This window comes from Triticum urartu, chromosome 6 (genome assembly GCF_003073215.2).
Source record: "Triticum urartu cultivar G1812 chromosome 6, Tu2.1, whole genome shotgun sequence".
Classification (NCBI taxonomy): Eukaryota; Viridiplantae; Streptophyta; class Magnoliopsida; order Poales; family Poaceae; genus Triticum; species Triticum urartu.
The window spans coordinates 179,410,306-179,417,056 of NC_053027.1; the positions used below are offsets into that span (position 1 = coordinate 179,410,306).

The window sequence follows — 6,751 nt, forward strand, 5'->3', positions numbered from 1 at the left end:
GCGACGACAACGAGGACGGTGTTGCTGCGACATCATTTTTTTGTTATAATTTTTTTGTGCAACAACATCCATGTTGCATAAGTCATTTTCACAACATTATCTATGTTGCAAAAAAAGTGAAGACGGGTTTTCTTTGCAACACAATCTCTGTTACAAATGTTTCTGCAACATGAGCTATGTTGCAAAAAAAATGAAACACAACCTTTGTTGCAATGGTGAGGAAGGACTGAGTCGTTGGATTGTGTCGGACCTAGTGGCTGCTGAGGCGGCCGATCTTTTAAAAAGATTAGCCGGCCGATGCGTTAAAGAAAGGGAAATCTTAACTGGCCTACGTCAGCCAGGAGCCAAGAGCCAGCGAACGCCCATCATACCACAAGTTCCATGCGGGTGCCACATCAGACTGCCGGAGCAGTTCGCTCGAACATGGCCACAAGCAAACTGCTTCCGCACCTACCCCCGCACGAAAAAGTGCAGTTAACCCCCCACCCCCAATTCATTCCATTAGTCAGTTTCATCCCCCACCCACCTATCTTCTCCCTTCCTCACCGCTCCCTCTCATCGCAGCGATTCCGGTGAGCGGGCGACGCTTTTCCCACCAAGCCCAGCCGCTCGTCGACGGTGAGGGCTTCATCCACCACGGGCGGCATTATTGCCGGCCATTGAGGTACGTGTTCTAGATCACTGGTTGTCGCGGGCGAGTGTTTTGTGCCCTATGGTTGTTTGCTTGAGGTAGTTGCGATGGTGTCCATGGCGGAAGCGGATGTGCCCATGGCGGAAGAGGCGGCTGGAGTAGTTAGAGTTGTCGCTAGGTAACGATGAGAAGGGATAGAGAAGGTGGCGTGGTGGGCTTGCTATCGGGGCTAGGGTTTGAGCACTCACATCCCATGTGGTCTGCCGGGTTGCGCCAGACGTGTGTGGTGCGGCAGCAGCGGCCGCGGTTGCCATTACTTCGACATCGGCGACGGGTGGTGTTCTGTGGTGCCGTATTTGCCTTTGGTTTTGGGGGTGGCAGTTTTGGGTGATTTTTTGTCGTAGATCTGTTTTGGTTGACCAGTTTGGTGCCTTTTGTGTAGTTTAGTGTGTAGGGATTTGATGGTGGAAAATGCCATGTGTGTTTGTTGAGGGTATGCGGGGGTTGAGGGGGAAATGCCATATGATTCTGTTTATAGTTGGATTTTTATAGTTTGGTGAAAAATATCATGTTTGTCCTTTTTTGTGTAGTTTAGTGTGGGGATTTGACGGTGGAAACTTCCATATGTGTTAGTTGAGGATATGTGTGGGGTTGAGGGGGAAATGCATGTGATTTTATAGTTTGGTGAAAAATGTCATGTACGTCCTTATAGTGGGTCTTTTTAGGGTGGTTAGGTGCATGTGTGTATAGATGTTTTTGTTGTTTGCGGGGAGGTGAGGGGAACTGCCATGTGTGTGTGTTGTAGATGATGTTTTTTGGGATGAAATTTGTCATGTGATTTACAAGAGGGATTATTTTGGGGGGAATGTCATATGTGTTGTAGATGGTTGTTGGGTAGAGAGAAAATGCCATGTGTGCTTTTGTAGATGGTATTTTTTTTGTATTATAACTGCTTTGTGGTTGATTTGGGGTGTTGTTTCTCAGGAGAAATGACATGTGTGTATTTAGAGTGTGTCTACTTTTCAGGGGGTCATAGTTGTTTATGATCTTCTTATGGGAACTGCCTTTTTTGTTTCTAGATGGTGGCAATTTTAGATTAAAACTGCCATGTGGTTTATTTTGGGATTGTTCTTTTGGGGGAAAATGTCATGTGTGCCCTTAGAGTGGGTCTTTTAGGGGGGATATGCGTGCACAGAGTTTTTTTTTTATATTTGAGGGAAACTACCGTGTGTGTGTAGATGGTGGTTCATTTTTGGATGCAAAGTGCCATGTGGTTATATAGTCAGATTTTATTCGGGGGGAAATGCCATGTGTGTCCTTAGATTGGTTCTTTTTAGGGGGAATAGGTGACATGTGTGTACCCATCTTGTTTAAATTATTTTTTGTGTATGTGTCCACCTGCCTGACGTGGTCCTTTGTTGTTGTTGTTGTCCATATTTTCTTTTCAGGTTTTCGATTTTGTAAGATGGTCGGAGAGGATTTGAACAATGGTGTTGATGATTGCATGGATATCTCAGGTAGATTGCATTGTGGCGTCAATAATCCCCCAAACGAGGTATTCCTTATTTCCCAACAACGGAGATCATCAAATTTCCTGTCGTCCGTTAACACTATATTTCTCACTTTGTCGCCACTAAATGTCTTTTTTTTGTATGTGTTACATGTTGATGGCATTTATACCCCTTCTTGAGTTGCATTTTCACACCTTAATGGCATTGGTAGTTTTACATGGTTGTTTGCATGTTTTATGCTAGGATCACTTTTTATATTTTGATGGTAGTTTTTTTACTATAGTTTGCATGGAATTTAAACCTTTTGTTGATGATGGCATTTGTAATGGTAGTTAAATGGCAGCATATATGTTTTAATCGTGTACTGGTTGGCATTTTCACATCATAGTGCCATTAGTAGCTTTTTTGATGGCATTCTTAAAACGTCATTGCTACCATCACAATTCTTGATGGTGGTTTACGACTACTCTGTGCCAATCTTTCTTGGCATTTTTGTATACTGGCACGATCGTATCATAAGTTTTTTATGGCGGTTGTAGTTGCATGGTTTGACCATACCATCAAAGCCGTTTTCACGACAGACAAGAAGTCAGATGGATCCTTTGGAAAGTTAGATGTTACTTCATTTTTGGTTGTGCCATTTTTTTCACTTACCTCCTTGGGGGCATTTTTTGGCATACCCACTCCCTCCTGGATGGCATCTTTCATATTTGTTAGATGGCATTTTCTTCATACCTTGAGTGACATTTTTTATGTAGAATAAATGATATTTTTATTTTTGTCAATATGACAAATATATATATATATATATTTGTGTGTGTGTGTGTTTAGATGGCATTTTGGTTTTCTTACACATGTTGGGTTGCTTTTTTCATTTTTTTATGGATGGTTTTGTGTTCACACCTTGGATGGCATTTTTTGTTACACATTAGTTGGCATTTTTTATTTTTGTCATCATGGCAAGGTTTTCATGTTTAGATGGCATTTTCATATATGCTAGATCGCATTTTCATATATGTTGGATAGCATTTTTCATATTTGTTGGCTGGCATCTTTTCATACCTTGGATGGCATTTTCTTTAATCTACATGGCATTTTTCCAATAGATGGCATTTTTGTTTATGCAATGTTTTGGTGTTAATTATGTGTCATTTTTGTTGCAGTTTGCCTCAAAGCATGCTATCAACCTCAGTCTTTTTGGCGGTGCGGCAAATTTCAACAAGTGGATGGATGTGAATGTGAGCCCATCTTTCCCTCCTCGGGTAAGTTTCTTTGGGTTTTTTTCTATTGCCATGAATTTTTTCTACTGGTGTTATCATGACCAACATGTTTTTTCGACATATGAAATTGTGAGCTACATGGAACTAGATGCGTCGTGCTATGCTGAGTGTCATCCTTCTTTCTTCCTTGGTTGTTTTTGCAGACCAGGAGTAAAGTCAAAAATCTCATTGGTGAGTTTGCGTCTGGCATGAGCTCCAGACTTCGAAGCAGTTCCTGGAGGATAGTGTGAAGGGTACCCTCAATAAGTACAAGCGGAAGATTTGATTATTGGGAGATTTTGCTCTTACATTCTTTTTTACAAGGGAATGTAAGGTACTGCTCGCTTTCTTCATATCTTTTTACTGCACTTTTATCGTCATTGCACCTCATGTAGTTGAAACATAGTGTTCTTTTTATGTGTGCCATTTTATTAGCCATAACTTTGATTTGTAATGACTAATTTAGTGTGTCCTACACATTTTCTAGAGTGTGATAGTAATGGGACATTAATGTGTGTTAGTAATGGTATAGATGTTTTCGGTGCATCTCTTTTTTTCCTTCGATGTTATGTTTGTTTGTTTTTTGCGGGAGATGAGATGTTTGTTTATCTATGCATTGTTTCGTATTTAGATTATATAGTGGCAGTCTGTGCCCAAGTATCCACAATTGCTCAAACATAAAGCGCCACAGTTTGTTTGCTGAAAAATGCCACACCCCAACTCGACAAAACTTGCATTCTTTAGGTGGTTTTACATTTTTTGCCTTTTTTCATTTCACGTTGTTTTGCAAAACCATGTAATAATGAAGCGAATTTTGCATATACATCCATGGCAGTTTCATTGGCACTGGTATGCGTCGGTGCTATACACACGGTTTTTAACCCCTTTCCGCGATGGCATTTGGAACCGTCGCCAAGTGAGTGTGGGTGATAGGGGGTCCTTCCCACACGACTCAGAAACCGCCGGGGATATGGAGCCATGATCCAGAGTCCTTGCAAAGTGTAATCGTGTGTGATGCAACACAAACTAAATTCTTTCGCACGTGTGGGATCGGTGATTAAACGCTTCTAATGACACACTGAAACCAAACGGTGTGTCATAATGAACCGTTTGGAAACAGTATGTAAGGCACATGGGCCAAAATATGAACTATGTGCGATACGTGCCCCCATCGCACACGAGTTTTCTGCAGAACCCGTCTGCCATGCAATATTCCATCGCACACGTTTCCCAACAATTACCATGTGCGATAATATTCTATCACAAACGATTCAGGAGCCCCTTTGCACACATACAAGTTCCGCAGACCGTTTGTGATTTATTGTGTATCACCGACGGTTGCGGCAAGAGTGATGTGTGCTTTTCGTTTGGGATCCCACATGTTTCCTGAAAAAATTATGACCGGGATTGTATTTTACATTGGGAACGGTTTACTCTGAGCTCTCATGTGTGATATCGTGATATCACAAACGGTTTCGGAGACCCTACGCACACGTAGTAGCGCTGTAAATCGTTTGTGATCTGCTGTGTATCACCGACGGTTCCGCTATGATTGACTCATTTAGTTCAACCATGCGCAGAGCAATTGCCAGGTTAAAACAAAAATATCTCATTTTGAATCGGCATGCAAAAAGCAAATTCACCGCAATATTCAATTGAACAAATAGTGTCCACAGGAAGAACATTCATCAGATTTCGCAACAATTGTAATTGAACATATGTAGCTAAATTCCAATGATTTGTCCACACATATATGCATTACATAATTAGCCATAGTGTACGAAATACGATGACCTCATCAGATGGAAAAAATGGATCCATGCGTATATGTTTAGCATCTAACTCTTACTCAATGTTTCAGGAGAACGCATGCTGAAATCTTCATCATCACCAGTGAGATTGATGTAGTGATTCAGGAAGAAGTCGCTGATAAATCTCCAAACCATCAGCAATTCACCAGTGGGAGTGATTCAGGGGTCCTCGGTTCTAAGATGAGCTGCAGTATTTTTAAGATCAAAATGTGCCATATGAGTGGAGTAGAAGATATTAATTAAGATAGACTTACTGGTACTAATTCACGGGGATCTTCACAACTATCAGCAGATTTACAGATGGAGATCATGTGTGTGCAAACATAGTATCCACAAAGGTTGGTCCCTGCTTGTTGCCGGGGACACTGATTTTTTTTATCCAGAATTAGTCATGTATTTGTCCTATTAGGAACAACCTAACTTGTGTTAGATGTATTTTTTTTCTTTGGACAGAAATAGAAAGATGTTTATTTAGAAGTTTGAACATTTGACTAGCGTAGGAAAAGGTATTTGCAGACTATTGGATAAATTTTCTGAAAATAACGGATTTCGGTGTGTTGCTGGAGAAACAATCTCATGCTGCAGAGGTAGTTCCCTCTTGAACAGGTTCCCTGGTTTAGCTTTCCACAATGCGAGCACACTTCAAATGAAGATGAATTTTGATAATATCAATTATTGAACCAGATATAAATGCAAATTAATTTCCACATCATAGAATTCAATACCTATCCATGAATTGCTGAATATGCGTCAGATCCTGAGCGTTTGTTGACTCTCTGAGAGAATCCATGTAGTAAACTACGTTTTTGTTTGGAACAATGAATACCAATATCCAATGATTGCTACATATTAATAAAGTCATGAACTTATGAATTATGTCAAAATTTGAAAGACAATCAGTGTATGCATGGTTGTTTACTTGACTTTCGTTCATGATATGGCCAGAGAAATGATTCTGCATGGGACGTGTTTTCGAAGATACAGACAACCATTTTAATGGCCCAGTCCCGTAGGTCCTTACCATCTAATGTTGTGCCATTTGCTAATGCATGATCTATGAAATACACACTCTCCCTTTTTCTTCTCTGCGTGTTCAATCCCCTGAGAGGAATAAAATGCAGTTAGCTGTTTATCATTTACAACCTTGTATGGAGAAGTTGATCAGAGTTTGTTAAGTACTTACAAAATCAGGCATCTAATAAGAATGGCATCGAGCTCGTTGAAGTTGAAGAATAGATGTAAGTCCTCAAAACTCACATTGATGGAACCAGCATCGTGTCAGAAATGATCTCTGTTGTAGTGAACTAGTAGACCATGATGATCTACTAACATTTGATCCATGCAATATTCATGTATCTCGCGGCAACTGGAGCTGCACTCATCAAAGTATTCGCCAACAAGAAATGGCTGGCCATGGATGTAATTGCGTGCTTCAAGTATGGATGGTTTACTTTTAGCAAGCAACAATTCTACTTCTTCATCATTCATGCCGTCAGAAATAATATTACTCCCGGATTCGAACAACCTCTGTTAATTTGG

At 40.6% G+C, this 6,751-nt stretch overlaps 1 long non-coding RNA gene across 1 annotated transcript; it reads left to right on the forward strand.

Moving 5' to 3' along the window:
• Positions 1-469: 469 nt before the first annotated feature.
• On the forward strand, positions 470-3,947 carry LOC125512179. The gene is made up of 4 exons (XR_007285238.1): positions 470-664; positions 2,080-2,186; positions 3,306-3,404; positions 3,566-3,947. It is a non-coding gene; the product is annotated as an uncharacterized LOC125512179 (long non-coding RNA).
• Positions 3,948-6,751: the final 2,804 nt, after the last annotated feature.